Source organism: Corvus brachyrhynchos, unplaced genomic scaffold, assembly GCF_000691975.1.
Source record: "Corvus brachyrhynchos isolate BGI_N302 unplaced genomic scaffold, ASM69197v1 scaffold4, whole genome shotgun sequence".
NCBI lineage: Eukaryota > Metazoa > Chordata > Aves > Passeriformes > Corvidae > Corvus > Corvus brachyrhynchos.
The window spans coordinates 1658996-1676475 of NW_008237878.1; the positions used below are offsets into that span (position 1 = coordinate 1658996).

The 17480-nt window shown below is 43.0% G+C and overlaps 1 long non-coding RNA gene across 1 annotated transcript in view; it reads left to right on the plus strand.

The window, feature by feature from the left end:
• The first annotated feature begins 8599 nt into the window (after nt 1-8599).
• LOC108446241 overlaps nt 8600-17480 on the plus strand; it is a 27859-nt gene continuing 18978 nt past the window's right edge. Inside the window, exon 1 of the long non-coding RNA XR_001861377.1 lies at nt 8600-8935. This is a non-coding gene — a long non-coding RNA (uncharacterized LOC108446241). The remainder of the gene's footprint in view (nt 8936-17480) is intronic.

The following is a 17480-nucleotide window of genomic DNA, read 5'->3' on the forward strand; positions in this document are numbered from 1 at the left end:
GTGTTTGCAGAGCACAGGGTATAGTTCTACAAGTGCTGTCTCCATAGGAGAGAAGCTTACAGCCATTTTCCTAATTCACAGCAGTCACTGATAAAGTATCATGAATCCCAAAACACAATGAGATGTAGCCAGCCTTTTCAACTTTGAACAAATATATAACTAGTTTGGGAACCAGAGGTTTCTCCCACCTCTATTTATTATCTTTCATGTCCTCTCCTAACTCTGACAAAAAGATTAAAATAGATGGCCTTATAAAAACCTTACAACACTAAAGACCTATTGTCCTGGCCAGTAGGGTTTACCTTATTCATCAGATGGGGCCATTATTATTATCAGCAACATCAAATACAAATACATCCACTAAGAGTCTCATCTCTGCCTTTCTTTACTCTCCTTCTTCCATTTTGGGCTGAGGTATTAATACAAAAATGACAAGTGGGAAATCAATGTCAGATATAAAAAGTGTTTATTATCCATGAGAAACTGAGTACTGCATTTCCTGCAGTGTCAGCGGTGATTGATGAGGCTGACACAGAGGAACATCATCTTGTTTTGACAAGTTTGATAGAGCCTTTGACTTGATATTTTTTTCCTGATGGATATAATGGAAACAGGTGTGGCAGGCAGAGTGTGTATAGGGGTTTTTTTTGGTACATTTACTGTCTGCTGAGAAATCCTGATCTTTGCAAAGAAAAACCTTTGAGTAGCAAGCTTCTCTCCAGCTTCCCCTGCAATAGCTTTACACAGATTCACTTCTGCAGTATCATTTCCTATCCTTCCATGCCAATGACACTCTCCCTTCTCTCAGCCAGTACACAGTGGTAAAATCAATTGTTGTTTTACTACTTTTATGATCCCTGATTTTTTTACAAATTTTAATTGAGGACAGCCCCTCATTCATTTATGCTCCATCCCATTACCTTCTCTTATAGCCTGTCTCTCTAAGTAAAGTTGTAGGCTGGTCTGCTGGATTCAGGGTTATTAGTGTCAGTAAAAATTAAACAGTGAGCACTTGGTTTCACACACTCCAGCTGTTCCTGGACATCTCTACGTTCTAAGTGCTTCTGAATGGTACAAGGAAAAGAAAACCAGTCCAGTTAAATCAGGCTTTGTTTAAAGCAAGGGATAAAATGAGACAGGATTACAGAATTACCTTTTAAATTGAACACTTACCTCTTTTTTTAAAAGCTAGATTTAAATATTAGAAGCAAAAGGCCAAGTCCTGCTAAAGCCTGACAACACACAGTGCTTAGGGTGAGGGTGTAAGAGTCTATGTTTATTAAATGTTTGATGTGCTGCCAGGTTGGTGGGGTTAATTCACCCCCAGATGAAAAGACAGTTTACAAACCTGAAAGTTAACATGGTCATTGAAATGCTGAGAGAAAGAGCAGCCATCTCTGGAGACAGGGACAGAGCTACTTCTCATGACTGTGTTGTGTTTTAAATGTTAGAAAAGCCAAACCTCTGTGAAGGTTTCTTATGTGTTCTGTGGTTGTGGAAGGTGTCTGCCTTGAGCTCCAAGTCACTTCTTTTTATGGAATGATCCAGCCAGAGGAAGCCAGGAATTGCCACTTGGCGGCAGCTGTCTTGTCACCAGGACTTTGGGCTACTGGGTCAATGTCTTTGGGATTTTGCTGCAGACCTGATATAGAGGCATCCAGCTGCATAGTTGGAAAGGGAAATCACCCTTCCCTAACCCAAGACAAGGTGCTTTGGAGTGAGGGCTCCCACAAGAGTTAATGGCACAAAGCACACTGGTGTTCAACAGTGTCTTTGAAAGCACCTGTATTTCTGAAATGTCACGTTGGCAGCATTAATGTAACAGTTTGAAGGTTCTCTGGGTTTCTTTGGTGGTCAAATGACCACAGCTACATCCTCCATAGGCAATGCACTGCAGGCTTGTATTCAGGCTTGCTCTGCCTGTCTTTGGAGCTGGGTGATTTCAGAGTTTGTGGTGAGTGCTGTATAGTTCTGAGGAATGGAAGAACTGGGAAGTTGAACCAACCTGGTTCAAAGTAGCATAATGAATTAGAGATTTCTACAAAGATCTGAAACTCCACAATTTAAATTCCTGTCTGGTTTGGTTTGAACAGCTATAAATAAAACTAATTCAGAAGAAGTGTCTTTACTGATTTAAAAAAGAAATCAAAATAACAATGTAACATCAGATGCATCATTAACTTTTGTCATTTGCTTCTGAAGAAAATAACACATTTTTCCCTGAGATAAATCAATTATTTTATCGTGTGTGAACTCTGCCAGAGATAGAGTATCTGTCATGTATGTGAATTCATGAAGCACCTGTTGATTTTGTTTGCCAATAACAATGCCTCTGGGCTCTACAAATATCTATTCTTCAAGTCTCTGCAGCTCAGCATGTCTGGCTGTAGCTCCCTGCTACTACTGCATCCAGAATCCAGAAATCTCAGTGCTGACATAGTGATCATTGATACTCTTATCTTTAAAAAAAGGAATAAGCAGTACAAATGAAACAGGAAGGGTGAGTGAGGTAATACCGTGTCTCTGTTGTTTCACAAAGGGCAAGACAGAGATGTCTGCTCTGTGAGCTCGGGTCAGCAGCTAAAACTTGTTCACAGAATTCAAATGGAAATTTTTGAATTTCTAGGAAGTCAAAAAGTTAAATGGTACAGCCTGGCTTTCAGACTGGGGAGGCAGCTCCAGGGGATGAGGCATAACATCTTTCTTTTTTAATTTAAGAAATGAGTACACTTCATGTTAGCAACTTGCGGTTTTCTCAAGAGTTAATTTTTCTCCCCTCATTTTCCCTTGAGTTTATTCCAAGTTATCTTAATCACAGGCTAAAAAGTAATTAAAAAATACAGATCTTTAGATCCATCCCTCAGAATTGCTCAGAAGGGAGTATGTGGGTCAGGGGAATGTTGGCTCTGGAGCCTCATCAGACTGTGACAAAATAAATTATTCCACCATTTGTGAGAGCAGAATATGAGGTTTGACATAGTGAAAACTGTAGCTCCTTCTGTGCCTGAGATGTTACATATAACAGTGGTTGTGAAACATCCCCCAGAGGTGTTTGTGCAGCTGTTTTATACCACGAGTTTTCTTTATAGACACTTTAACAGGCATGCAGGAGCAGCTGATATAGCTGTGCCACGAGGAAGGTGTCAGGGAGGGAAAATCATGTTTTTGTCCTGCAAATGTTCAGGAACTAAAAGCAAAAAAAACCCCAAACCAAAAAAACCCCAATGTGATCTCAAGCCCCTTGGCTGAGGATTTGAGCTAACAGCCTGGCTGAGTGTTTGAGTGTGGAGGCTCTGAGCAGAGCCATTGCTCTGCACCAGAAGGGTCTTTTCAAGGTGATCTGTCCAAACTGGTAAATTGGGACAAAACATGGCAGGTGAGCAATACCCTGTGCGTGTAACTGAAGTCCAGAATGTGGCTTAAAACATTTCCGTTCACTGCTGAGAAGTGCTGGTTTGCAAGAGGAGCACTAATGTGTGTAAGAGGGCAGGGCATTTCAGGATCTCTTAGTTCTGCCTGTTTTTGTCATCCACAGATTTGGCTTCTGCTAGTGGGAAATACCTTTTTCTCTGAAAACAGAGCAGATGCTCACCTGTAGCTAGAAGAACAAAACAAAACCATGTATGAGTGTATAGACATTGACTCTAGGCTGGCTCAGCAGAGTTGCAGCTCCAAGAAGAGCCCAGCCAGCAGCCAGGTTCCCCTGCAGAGGGTTATCCTTTGAGCTCTGAATCCCCCATGGCTGTGCGCCCATGGGCTGGAGACACAGAAACACCCCCTTCCACCACTCTGCTCCCCCTGCCACAGCCCAGCCACTTGTTGAAAATATTCCTTTCTACCATGCTTTCCTCCTGTGACATCCCCCTGAGCTGTGAAGACAGGCCAACACAGATTATACATTCAGACTTGGTACTTATGGATCAGATATCCCAGAAGTGCCCCAGTGTGGCCTGAGGATGTGGCATTTCTGCAGAGATGGTGCCTTCCCATTGTCTTTGGAGAGAGACTTGTGTGGGAGCAACAGCCTTTTATTAGGAACAGAACCCAGATCTGTCTGCCCAGTCCACCCCAGGAGAAGATGTGTTTGGGAGATACAGTCACTGTGTGGTGGATGGGTTTTCTCCCTCCCCAAGGCAGAATGTCACACTTGCAAGAGCTGCAGTTGTCCCAGAGCCCTGGTAGCTGTGGATTTTGCTGGGCTATGCCAGGAGGCAAGGGTGGCTCCTTGAATCACAGAAAATGTCCCACATGCAAAGCTGCATTACTTGGACTGTACTAGCAGTGGGAAAGATCGTGAAGTTGATGCCTACGAGGATTTTTGAAAGGATAAAGTGAAGCCCACTATAATACCAGTAATACAGATAATGCTTTCCTGTTCTGCAATTCTGAGCATGATTTAATTTTCCATCGTGGTGGCAATATGATCCAGGGGCTCTGAGATCCTCAGGGATCCTGCACTGGGTATTCTTTGGCAGATGTGGCAGTGGGGGTTCCTGGGACCCCACAGTGCCAGCTGCTGGGAGCTGTCTCTGAATCAAAGAGCACAATGCCCGTGTCTCTGGTGTTCTCCTGCAGTCACCTTGTGCCAGTCTTGGCTCCTCCGAGGGTGCAGGGATGGGGCAGAGGGAGAGGCCTCAGCTGTAACCCACCTGGCTCCAAATACTTGCACTCCTCTGCCACCCCCACACAGCAACTGAAGGGTTTTTCAGGATTCCTGACTAAATAACACCCAGGCTCAACTGTAGCTTGTCTAGAAACGACCCCCAAATCATCCTTCCTGTGCAACAGGAAGACAGATCTCAGCACAGCTCTCCTTGTTCCATTCTCCATGACCATTTAACTGAGGTAATCTCTAAACACCTGCTCAATGCTTACAGGAAGAGTCATTTAAGTGCTGTCTTTACATTAAAAAGAAGTTATTTTCTCTTTGCCACCCAGGAATCCTGTGAGGGAATGGTCTGAGCTGGGAAGCTACTGATCCCTGTTCTATTCCCCTACTCTTCCCAGTGACATCTACATAAAAAGTCTCAAGAAATAACATGTACACAGCGCTTTGACTTTGCCTGCTTTGAAAACTCCTTTCAATCATCTATCAAATGAGTAATAATATTTCTACATCTTCAGCAGTTTAGAGGTGTTAATTCAGATTATGATACAGCTGCAGGGCTCTGGATTAGCAGCTTCCCCGGGCAGTGGATTTGCAATTGGACTGTAAAGCTGTATCCAGTATGGCTTAACTGGAGAAGGCTGGTCAGACAGCTGACTTAGAGCTCTTCCCAAAAAATGAAACAGCTGGGGGAGTGTGGGGGAGAAAGTTCATCCAGGCACTGTGGCTGACTCTGTGCTGCAGATCTGTAGTTCCCTGGGAAGCAGCAGTATAGTTGGTCAAACTGTAATTACAGCTAGAATGAGGTGTTTTGTTCAAATAAATTAAATGCTTCAGAATAAACCCCCAAAAAACAACTCTTTCAACTCTCCTGTGCAGATACTGTTTTTTCAAAATGGAGTTTTAGTTCATTAGCACTTTTTTTCAGGGAGCCAAGCTTTCTTACTAGGTGAGATGCTGAACAAGTTACTGGCCTCCAAGGAGCACAGGCTGATAATTATGCTATCTGATCTGAGATATTTCACATGTTAAGGCTGTTCTAAATTACTGTTTTCCATATAAACCAAGTGGAAGCTGTTCCTCTTCCTGAGTGACTGGCCTGTGTTGTGACATTGTTTTGTCTTATGGCAGGAAAGAATTCTGTTGGTTGACTATTGGGTAAATGCACAGCACAGTAAAGTGACTAGAGCAACAAAGGTGACAAAAGATAACTGAAATGACACAATGAATAATAAAACCAGATGCTCTCCATGGCTGATGGCCTCAGTGACATAGCTGCCTGCTTTCTCCATGGCATTAAACAATTAATTCTAAAGTCTAATAGTTCCGTAAGTGCCAAAACGAATTTAAGAAGAAAAAGTCCAATTAAAATCCCAAATAAAATAACTGGATTTTTTTTAATTACTGGGATGTTTGTCACAGCCTTCTGACTAGGACTCTGTTCTAGCTGCCCCCAAATTAGCAGGCAGAGAAACTGTTTGGGTTTGGAGCTGGTAACACGCAGAAGGTCTGGCCACCGAGAGGGTGAGGACAGTTCCAGAACAAGTTGTGCCTGGGAAGAGAGACAGCTATGACAGTGGGCTCCAGGAAGCCTGGGACTGGGTGAAAATGATCTTTTAGAGTTTTTGTTGTTAAATATAACTGTGAGTAACACAACAATTGCCTTCATAATTTTTCCTGCAGAAATGAGGCATGTTGAACTGCTTCCAGGTAGCAGATGGTAAAGGATCCCACTCTCATGTTGGCTAGATTTGCAACTGGCTGGAAAGCAGCTTTTCTTCTGTGTTGTGGGATCTGTCATGGGAATTCTCAGGCAGAAAATAAAAGGTACTGAAATTAAAAGACTAGTAAACATTTTCCATTATTCTTGGATGGGGAGGTAGATCCTGCCTCAGCAAACTGCTGCAGCCCACTGCTGCTCAGAAAAACACTCACTATTTACCTCCACATTTGCAGATTGGAGCTGTGAATTCAAATGTCCTTTTCATAACTTTCTGGGTTTTTTTTTTAAGTTGGCTGTTGACAAGAAGTCTTTCTTTACAGGCAGAGTTCAAAGTAAGATAGGAATATATCAGTATTTCCTGTCTGTTATCAAGGGGATCACTTCCAGCTGATGGTCCTTCCACTATTTATCAGTGATTGATCTCAGTGACCCATCTTCTTGAGTCAGCCAAGCTAGAGCCAATGGGAGAGCTAAAAATAGTAGCTCCCAGTGTTTCTGCTTGTCTCTATGAAATATGTCATTATCTGAGCTGTGGCAAAGTAAATGCTGCTGACTGTACTGTGCTTTGTATACTTGACTTTCACTGTCCATGGCCAGTGAGAGCATTTCCCAGTAAAAGATGTGACTGATCCTGCTTTCCTTGGCAGTCAGTTTGTCTAAGAGGTGTTTCAGTTTGGGGTTTGCAGTTCTCTTAACTGCGCCTCAGCCATGGTGCTGGCAACCCTGTGGTGTTGACTGGTACTGGTGATACAGCAAAGGTAACAGCCAAGGCAGTTGGCAGGGTTTTGGGGGTGATGGCAAGGCGCTTATGATTTTAAATGGCAAAATGTGTAAAGTGCCTATGACTCCATAAAGATGCTGAAAGAATAAATAAAATAAATTGGACCATCTGGCACTCACAACTTTCTATGCAGCCTTAGCCAGCAGTTCGTAGGAAATTAAAACATGGTAATATTGTCTCTCTCTCAATGGTTGTTAAGAGTGATCATTGTGAAACACGTGTAAACATTGAACTGGAATTTTTGGAAACAGCAGTGTATGCAGAATTGGCAGAAAATCACAGTGCTCTGGGGATCAGAATAACTGGAAGGAGAGCACCAGCAAGCCTGGAAAGCCTCTTGGATCTGCAGGACGAGTAATGGCTCTTGTGGAATTGCTGGCTGCCCGTGCCAAGACGCTGACAGGCTGAAGGGCTGCTGGAGATATGGCACTGCTCAAAGCCATCTCATTCCTTGCAGTCTGCAGGCTCTGATAGGGCTGAGTGACACAAAACTCCATTTCCAGCTCGCTGCTTGCCATCCTGCCCTCATCCTTCAGAAGGGCCAGTTGTCAGAGGCTTGTAGAGGCTGCTGTGAGGAACAGGCTCTGCTGAGTGTGTTCACAAATTCTTATTGTTTCCTAAGTGCTAATGAGTAAATCATGGAGAGAGCTTGTAGGAACAGGCATCTTATTTAGCAATTTATAACCTATTGACCGCTGGGTTTAGTTGATTTGAAATTACAATGCTCCTCTCCTCCGAGTCCCATATTTTAAATTCTTGGCTTATGTACAATGGATCTCAAATGTTTTCTTCTATTTGAACCTTCTAATAACTTTTTTTTTTTAAAATCATAAATGTCAGTTTTAAGATTGAAGAGGAAAACATAGTAATTGGAAATCTTTATTAAGCTCTAGTGCTTGATGTATTCATCTCCTTGTTCAAGTACATGGAACTTAGGAAAAGTGGAAAAGAAAGCCTAAAAGAATGCTGTGCTGAATATTTCTAATTTTTTTGTCATCTTCTTGTGACATAAATTGGGGATGAAAGGAACAACCCTGAGCTTCTAGTCTGTCTGTGTGTAGCAGATTGGGATAAAAAGAAAACTTAATAATTTTTTAATCTGAACATCAGCTTGTGATACAATGCCTACCTCAAAATAGATCAGCATATCGATGCTGGATTTACCCTTACCTGGCGCTATTTGACTGGGAATATAAAACAAAAGATCCAGCTCTCATTTTAAAGTGGACAGCCATAAGGAGCTCAAGTCACAGGATCAGAGGAAGAGGCTGAGAGACATAGTAGCTTGAACCCCTGTGGTGGAAATTAGAGGCAAAATTCACTTTGTGCCTATGCATACCAATGGAATGGATTGGTTTTGCTCCCTTGCAGTGGAGTTGTGGCACATGCTTGCACATTAGTGGCATGTATAGAGAGAAAGAGGTTTTATTTGCTTCTTTTCTTTTATCTTTTTAAAGGTGACAGTTGTGACTGAGACTTGTAAAAGGGCCATATCCCTACCCCGGACCCCTTCTGCACTTTGTGACGTGGTGGAAACCTTTCCTCCTCCCAGGCCCTAACGGTGCAGGATCCAGAAATGCTTCTCAGTGCTAATAAACTGTTACTGAATTTCATGTATTCAAGTGTTTCATGTTGCAGTTCTAAAGAAAACCCTTTAAAGTATGATGAAAGCAACACAAGTCAAGCTGATACTGGCAGCTGCAATCCCTGACATCGGGCCATGAGCACAGGCAGAACAGAGGAGAGCCAAGCTTTCATCCTGCAGTTCCTTATCTTGGGAGAAGAAGTGGTCGATATCCAGTGGTTTTAATAAATTAATCTTCAGGTAAGACTAATTTCATCTAGCTACTACTGCCTGGGAGTGAGCTATGTGGTGTTAGCCACATTCAGTAGCCACCTGAGAGAGGCAGGGATCTCCAGAGACCCCTTGGTTCCACCTTGTTACACACCTGTTGTTAAGTGAGCTGAGAGGAGTCAATTCATCATCCTGTGTTCTGAAGACTTAAACTGTTGCTATCACAAGATTTGACTTAATGAGGCTTGTTTGTAGGCAGCATTTGAATGAAAACATTTCATTTAACTTGATAAAAGTAGATGAACATTATTTTTGGGAGGGCTTAAAACTGTAGTTTTTGCACACAAAGTTAATTGAAATACTCATTTTGCTGCTCCAAATGAAAATAAAGCCTTGAGTATTTCTCATATGGCAGGTTCTGCTGAAGCTGGTTGTGAGAAATTCCTACCTTCAGAAATTGATGAAGAACCTTTTGAATTTTCAAGTTAATCGGGCTTGATGGTTTCTGTTCCTTTCTCTTTTTGTTTGTTTTTACATTCAGTCTGGTGAGAATTACTGATGGGCAGTGTGCTATTGAAAAGCAGTCAGAGCCAAGGGATGTGAGAGCGAGATGTTTTATTCAGTGTCAGGCTCCTGCCTGCTTGGTTGTGTGCAACACAGGACTGTTGACAGTAGTCAAACAAAAGATTGCACTTTGGCCTTAAAATGTAGAGTGCAACTCCTCAGGAAAAAGATCCTGAATCCTTATTTTTGTAGGCACAACCAGTGGAGGTTTTTTTTCCCAAAGCTAGCAAAGTGGCTAAATTTAGGTCGATTTTTGTGGAGATGGTGGGAAGTGGTGTTATTGTGCCAGTAGCTGCCAAAGCTTTGAGTTGTGTTCCCAACTGCAGGGTGGGCAGAGCCAAATGTGGTGAAGGTTGAAAGCTTTTTATTGTGGGCAAAGCAGCACACTGCCTCCTTCATTTTGATTCAGAAACAGCTGTATTGTTTTAGCTGAAAATGAAAAAAAAAAGAAGCTGCTGGACGCATGTGCCCAGAGTGTAAACTTTCACCCTAGAGCTTGGCAACAGCATAAATAACTGACAAAGGGCCTTATAATGGAAAGAGCTGTGCAACTTCAGTAATGATGACTCTCATCCTTCAGATACATTTAAATGGAAACATCCAATGTCCATTGTTTTACTGGGTTTCTTGCTTGCAGCTGGCATTGTTTCTTTAATATAGAAAGAAATGCTGGAGCATTTTGTTGGGCAGAAAAAAGAAATTTCTCTACACTGAGAATTGTGCAACTTGGCAAATGTTGGCAGAAAAGCAAGAGCAACTGTAAAGTAGCCTTTTAAGTTAACTCTGGTTTCTGCATCTCAAGCACAATTTATTTATTATTGTATATTGAGCCATTCTGGACTTATTTTTGTTTTAACTGCCATATTGCTCCCATAACTTTTGTAGGACATAGATCCTTTACAGCAACCAGGAAGGTTGTCTGTGAACAACCTTCAGCACCCAGCTTTAGTGACTGTTTCAGATCTTTCTTTCAGTGAACCAAAACCCAAGTGCTAAAACTGGACCTTCAGTTTCAGCAGCAAAAATGGATCGCTGCACATCACCAGAGACACCTTCCCAGAGCAGATCCTTTTCTTCCCATTCCTCAGTAAGAGTGAGATTGATTGAGGGAGGGTTATCTGTTATATCTGAGAGGAAAGGAAAACAAAGAAGAGCTTGTACATCATTGGCCTGGGCGTGATGGTAACTGCATTTCATGGACAACTTGTTGCTGATATTTTTAATAAGCGTTTTTAAAAAATGCTGGTATGCTATTGAAAACTAGAGCTATTTCTAATTATTAAGATTGCAAGATCAGGTTTCTCATATTTAGCTCTACCTTCTTGCTTTTTCCTGCTTCATTTACAAAAATAAGCTTTACACAGCAAAATTAGAGAGCAAAATACTAATTAATTGTTTGTTTGGGCAAGGCAGGGTTAAAAACCCAGCTCTCTGCATGAACAAAGGCAACTGGATTTTTGATTTAGCAATGTCTGATGCAGGGGATGTTCTTACTCCAAATTCAGTCACCATGGAAACAAAACTTCTCTTTAAGCATGCTGTATCTTTGAAGGAGCAAGAGGTTCTTTTTGGCAGACATTTTTCCATCTTCTTTGTGGATGATGAATACTTCTGGAATGAGCCACTTTCTTCTGTCTCCTCTGAAATGCATTGAGTTTCTACTGTGCAGTAGACAGTGTTGCCCTTGAAACAAAGGCACCACTTCTCAACATGTTTCTGAAATCTCAGGAGGTTTAAGATCTCTTTTTTCCTCCAAAACTATAAAAAAAACCGAGAAGATTCACATGGTGTGTTGGTAAGAATTTCTATTAAAAGTTGCTTTGACTCTCAGAGGTAGCACAAGCATCAAGTAATGTGAAAATTGCTATGGTAACTACTTTTATTGTACTCTTAAGTAAAAAGTCGCATAAAACCTGTGCAGACACTAGTGAACAAGTGAAAACCTAGGGCAGAGCTCACAAAAGTACTCTCCACGTTGTCTATCTTATTCCTGGAGTAGGAGCTGTGGGTGCCTGGTGCTGTGCATGGAGGGTGATGACCCAAATGCTCGAGTGGCTCTTGATGCTCCTGCTTAAAGGGCTGACCATGAACCACAAACAGAATAATTGGCCCAAAAAAATCAAATGCCTAATGCTAAAAACTGTGTGGCTGGTAATGTAGGAATGGTAGTCTGGTAATGTAAATGGAATTTAGCACACCTGCCTTTCCCTCTCCAGAGTTCAAACCACTCAGCTGATGTGAAGAAAATGTCTTAATTTTTTCATCTGAAGAGCCACTGATAAACAGAGCCATGTCCTTCCAGCTGTGGTGCTGTAAGGGTGATGTGGAAATGGGGACAGACAGGAATGGGCTGATCCATCTAGACAAGGGTTCTCAAAACTTGGCATCAACTTTGAATGTGGAGAAGAGCTTAAAAAGCCCAAAAGAAAAATCTTGAGAAGTGCCTGCCTAAAGGTATTCTTTCATTTCATGGGGCTCACTCAGATGGTTTTTGTTCAACTCATTATCACTGCTCTATGGAGAGGAACATCTCTAACATTCAAGATATCAAAAGATGTTTGTCTTTTCTAGGATTTGTGTTGCTATTCCTGAGATTTGTTAATGCTCACAGGCAGACTCATGAGGACTTTAGAGCTGATTGTAGTAAATCAGTAGCAAAAAGACTGAATGAAGTCATGGCAGGATTTTAATTGCTTTATGGCAATTGGTAGAATCAGCATTCCTGGACCTCATTATACTAACTACTCTGTGAAAGTTAAAAGGAAAAGGTTCAGTTCTTGCTCCAAAGCTTTATAGTCCAAACGCAGGTTATGCATTCTGGAGTGCAGGGAGGGGGATTGGCTGCTGCAACGTGCATTTGGATTCTCTGATGGTTTTGTGCTGGTGGTAACACAGAAAAGAGAACTGGTAAATTCCAGTGGGCCCTTTATAGCAGGGTCTGGACAGACGTGCCAGCTTTCAAGTGTCACTTGTGTTTGAAGGATCCAGTCAGGAATTTTTCATGTATGGTTGGGACACTGTTTAAAAATAGGAAAAGGCTCTCTTTGAACATACTTGTAAGCCACCACATGTTTGCATGTCTTACCTTGTCCAGAAAATTGTTCATGGCTGTTACCTGCTTAAAGGTCTGTGAACAACCTCTGTTAACAGCCTCTGTTAACAAGCTACAGCTGCGCACTTTTAATGTGTGACATTTTGGCTTTTTGTACCAGATTTTTTCTTCAGACAATTCTGAAAGCTGCAGAGGACTGAATGTTTCATAAAGGATTATAGATTTTGGTTCACTGACCCCCTCCTTGGCTGCACACAGTTTCATCAAACTTATAGCAAGCTGCTTCAGGACTTCAGGTTTAGGCCAGGGGGTCGGTGTCTGCTATGGTTCAGGATAATAACAGTTGTGACAGCGTCTTGCTCTGAACAAGACTCTCCAGGGCTGCCTTAGCAGAGGCCATTAGAAAGAAGCAGATGTGTCTCAGTGCTGCTTGGATTGCTGCAGGTATAAATCCTATTACACAGCCAGAAAGGCACCTCGGTGCCTATTTCCGGCACAGTCACATAATGAAGCATTTCAGAAATTTTGTTTATAGAGAGCTCTTCTTTTGTGTCTTTGAATTTATAACACCTAAAGCTTTGACATCTTGCTGCTGCATTATTGATACAAATCATGAACTTATTGTACTCCTTGTATTGTATTGTCCCCTGTGTTCCCCAAGGGGGAAATTACTCATTGTCAGCTCAAGTCTTACGCTCCTATTGGAACTTCTTACTACTCGTGTTTTGCTCTGTGGAAGACTTTTGCCTACTAGCAGTAAACAATACAAAGAAACTTCAAGGTTGGGTGATGTCAGCAAGAGGTCTGTGCCACATTGCTATTTGGCTTTGTCAAAAAATTTATTTGCTAAAAGAAGCTATGTATGTCATAAAGAATTTGGGGATAATGTTTTAGGTATTGCTGTGTTGGGTGGATTGACTAATTCAGAACAGCCTGTTATTCCTGATAGATACAAAGATGCTACAGTCTTGAAAAAAATACATCAGGGAGTGTGGGAACAGTCAGTAGATGAATGGATATAATTGCCAGTCTGGCAGAATTAAGGAAATGGGCTCAAAAGTATCTGGTTTACAAAACAGACCCTACCTAGAAATACAGGTGATGTAAGCACAAATGAGCAGCTGTGCTTGGGGATATCACTGCAGGAATTGGAGAGGCTTTCAGAAGCTGAAATGTGTCAGGTAAGGAAGAAAAAGGGGCTGTACACATTGCTTTTGTGTGTTCTTTTGGATGTATTACTCTTTCCTGTAACTAACTAAAAACCTGGTGCTCAGTGAGCTGGGTGGTCCCCGAACACCCCTGGAAGAAGCTGCAGCTGCTGCAGGGATGCCACAGGAAGAATGTCCAGGAAGAATGAGCAGGTAGCTGGAATCCAGATATTTGAGTTTATTCAAGGGCCTAAAGCACGGTAATTCCAGGGTCCAAAACCTTCCACTGAAGGGGTTCATCTGAACGCAATTTATGTGCAGTTTTACATCTCCGTGTGCTGCCTTGGCTCAGGGTGGCTGCTCAGTGCCTTCTGTGTGCTCCCTGCAAAATTCTGGTGCTAGTCCTGTGTCATTTTAGGAAACTGAGTGAAAATGAGAGGCCAAAGACTAGAAATCCTGCATTTTTTCTTTCAGCTCACCACACAAGTGGTGTTTGGGGATACTACTGGTAGCAGCAGCTTTGGAGGGTATTTCTCTCCCTGGAACTGAACAACTTGGACTTGCAGCGTTAAATCCAAAGTACAAACTGTTGTGTTTGCCAGCTTGCAGACGCTGAAACGTGTAGGGTAACGGTGAGAGGCGTCAGAGCACATAATGCTGTCACCTTGAGAGTGGAAAGGCTCATGGCACTGAAAATTCATAGAAAGCATCACCCAGAGATGTGATGCTGCAGTGGAAAAATCATGATATTTCTTTATTTGACCAAGTCATCTATGAAATGCCATAATGGCATAGCTCAGTGTCATTGGCCTCTGCTTTTACAGAGTGTTTTAATCTAATTATTTCACGTGGCCAGAGATGGCTTTAAGATGTTTGACTTGATTTTTTTGAACAATGGGTCTGTCTGAATGTCTGTCCCTTGTTACAGTAAATAATCTAATGTGTAAAGATGCTAAAATCAAATTAGAGGCAGACAGACTTCAGCTCAGCCTTTCTGTCTGCAGGCAGGAGGAACTGTGCTGTATGCCTTAAATCTGAAAGCCAAAAGGGCTTCCAAGAAAGTTACTAGTAGAATAATGTAAGAAAAACAGCCTGTGCTCAGCAGCCTCATTGTTTGTGTGTTGAGAATCCCATTCAACATTTAATCCAGCTTTTTGTGCTTGTAGTAGTAAGAAATACTCACTGGGGAATGTTACAGTGGAAACATTTGTAGCACAAATTTTTTGTAAGGACAAAAACAAGCTGCAGAGGACAGATGCCAAAGCATTGTGGCTTTTCAAAATTACTGTGCAAACGTAGCAAATGAAGTGATTTTTTTAATTTGCATGATACCTTCTGATCAGTATTCCATGCACTGACCCCCAGAACTAGCAGGGTGGCCCTCCTGGGCCACACTTTGTCCTCTCCAGTGAGAGGGGGTGTCATGATGGGCATCCCACTCCTGCTGATCTGCCAGAGGGCTGCGTAGTTTGGATGCAGCTCTTTGCTTTTATTCCTCAGTTGCTGTGGGGACTGTTTCTTCACACCCCTCAGCCATCAGCCTTGTGTTTCGTGGGCCAAGGGTTACACATGAAATAGGGTCTAAGTGTGTTTTGATGCTCACAGCAGACACTCAGTGTTTGCAATGCACTTTCACAATGCTGCGTTTGGCAAGAGGGGTAACACAGTGCCACATGGAATTAATTTCCTGAAACAGTGGAAGCACCTACTTTCTCAAGTATTTTTGCCACTATTGAAACACTAAACCACTTGTACAACAGTTGCTGTTTGCTGTAGCTGGTGATTCCCTACTCCAGAGGCACATAGGCAGCAGCAGCCTGGTACCAAGGGTGCACTCAGATCTGCAGCCACAGGCTTTGGCAGCAGAAAAGATAAAGCAACATTCAGGAGCTGCCTCAATCAGTTGGGCAGTGCTGCCTGGTGTTTTGTACAGGGCACAGAAAACCAGGAAGGCAGGAAGGAATCTCACAGGCTGAGGTTGTCATCTTTCCTTTCAATCCAAACCCCCCTTCCTCTCGAGGGTTTAGAGCCTATGGTGACCATAAGCAGGCTTCAATGCGCTCCTTCAGGCATGTCCAGAGTGAGGAAGAATATCAATTTCCCCCTGTTTTCCAGAGGGAATTCAGAGTCTCTGCTGGCCTGAAGTGTTGCTAGAGGCTTTTAACCACGTGCTGTCTGTTATTTGAACTTCGACTCTTGGGATTTATGTGCAAATGGTACAACTTGTCACTGGGGTGAGGTCTGGATTTCAAAAATGGATGGTGTGGCTGGTCCTGTGCTAGCTGGTGTTCAGAACATGACTGTGGCTGATTGCTGAGGTCCTCTCCAGCCTCTTGGCAGGAAGAACAACTCCAGTTCTTCCTCTTGGACAAGTAAATGTGCATGTGGGAGTTCAGTAAATTCAGGCACTCTTTGGAGGTCTCAGCTTGTGTGGGTGAGGCCACTGCTGAGAATGATGAAGCTGTGGTCCATCAGATCCTCTCACTGCATCCCCTGCTGAAGGCCAATCAGCCCCAGCAGGGAAGGGAAGGACACACTGCTGAGGAAGTTTGGCCCAAAGTTTTTTTAATGTCTCCAGCTTTTCTCTAATCCCCAAGCCAAGAAGCTAACTGAACTTTCAGCCTCTTAATATGAGTGGAGAGCATCCTGAAAATAATTGCTGCAAACAAAATTAATCTGGCCCTGCCTGCAGGACACCCCTGAAGGATTGCCTCCAAAGTGCTTGGAGTTAGATAAGAAGTAAGCTCTCTTTAGTGATGCGTGTGCTTTCTAAATAAACTCCTTTTAAACAGACTTGCTGTTTAAATCTGTTTATTTACTGTGGCACATTGTGCAGATTATGTTTTAAGGAGCTCAGCAACCAACATCAGAGCTTTTACATAAGTGAGATCTGAGGAGAAATGGGAGTGAGATTTCAAATATCCCATTAATCTTTTCACTTTAGGTCTGAGCCAGCTTCAAATTGCACCAAGCTGCTGCCAAGCGTGAGTGAGTTTCCATCCAAATAAAGGAGACTTGGCAGGTCTGAGCTGAGTCTTTGTTTTCAGGAGTGTTTCAAGGAGAGTGGGATGGAGTGGTGGTGGTGGAGGCTCTGCCGAAGCGGCGCAGGGCTCCGTGACTGCCGTGTGCCAGGCAGCCCCAGCTGCACACGCTGAAGACACTCCTGGTTTTTACATTTCTTTGCTTATGTTTTCAATCTGTGTTTGCAGAGGTGGCTGTTAAATGTTTATACATGGGAGCCTGGAGTTTGATGTGACTTAATCCTACACATGTGCAAGTCAGCATCTGCCAGCCTCTGGGATTTAGGCCTTCACGCCAAGGCTTTACCTCAATGGGAACTGCAGGGTCTTGCAGCTTTTGGATCAAGTTCTGCTCCTGTCCACTTACAGTGGACCTGAGTTCATTATATTGGTCCTGTGTAATGTGAAGGCAGAGGGGTTAGAAGGGAATAACTGGAACCACGTGCTGTGAGCAGGGTGCTGGCAGCGCTGCGGCTACCAGTGCCCTGTGAGGAGCCGAGAGGAGGCCTCTGGGCCAGGGGACGGGTGCAGCTGCAGTCTCACAGCCTACCCAAAAACCAGAATGGCCTCTCTGGTTTTGCCTTTTATTTCTGGGGTTGTGGATGGAGTCAAGCCTCCCCACTTCACAGAGGGCAAGCAAGAGCTGTCTAGAGGGACAAGCTCTTGAGATTCTGCTGAGGGAGAGGGAGCTCCCTCCATCCAGCATGTTACCAGCTCAGGATTTGTGCATGCAAAACCCCTCCTGGTGTCTGCCTGCTTTGTGTTCTCCACAGTCAGCTGTTTGCAAAGGC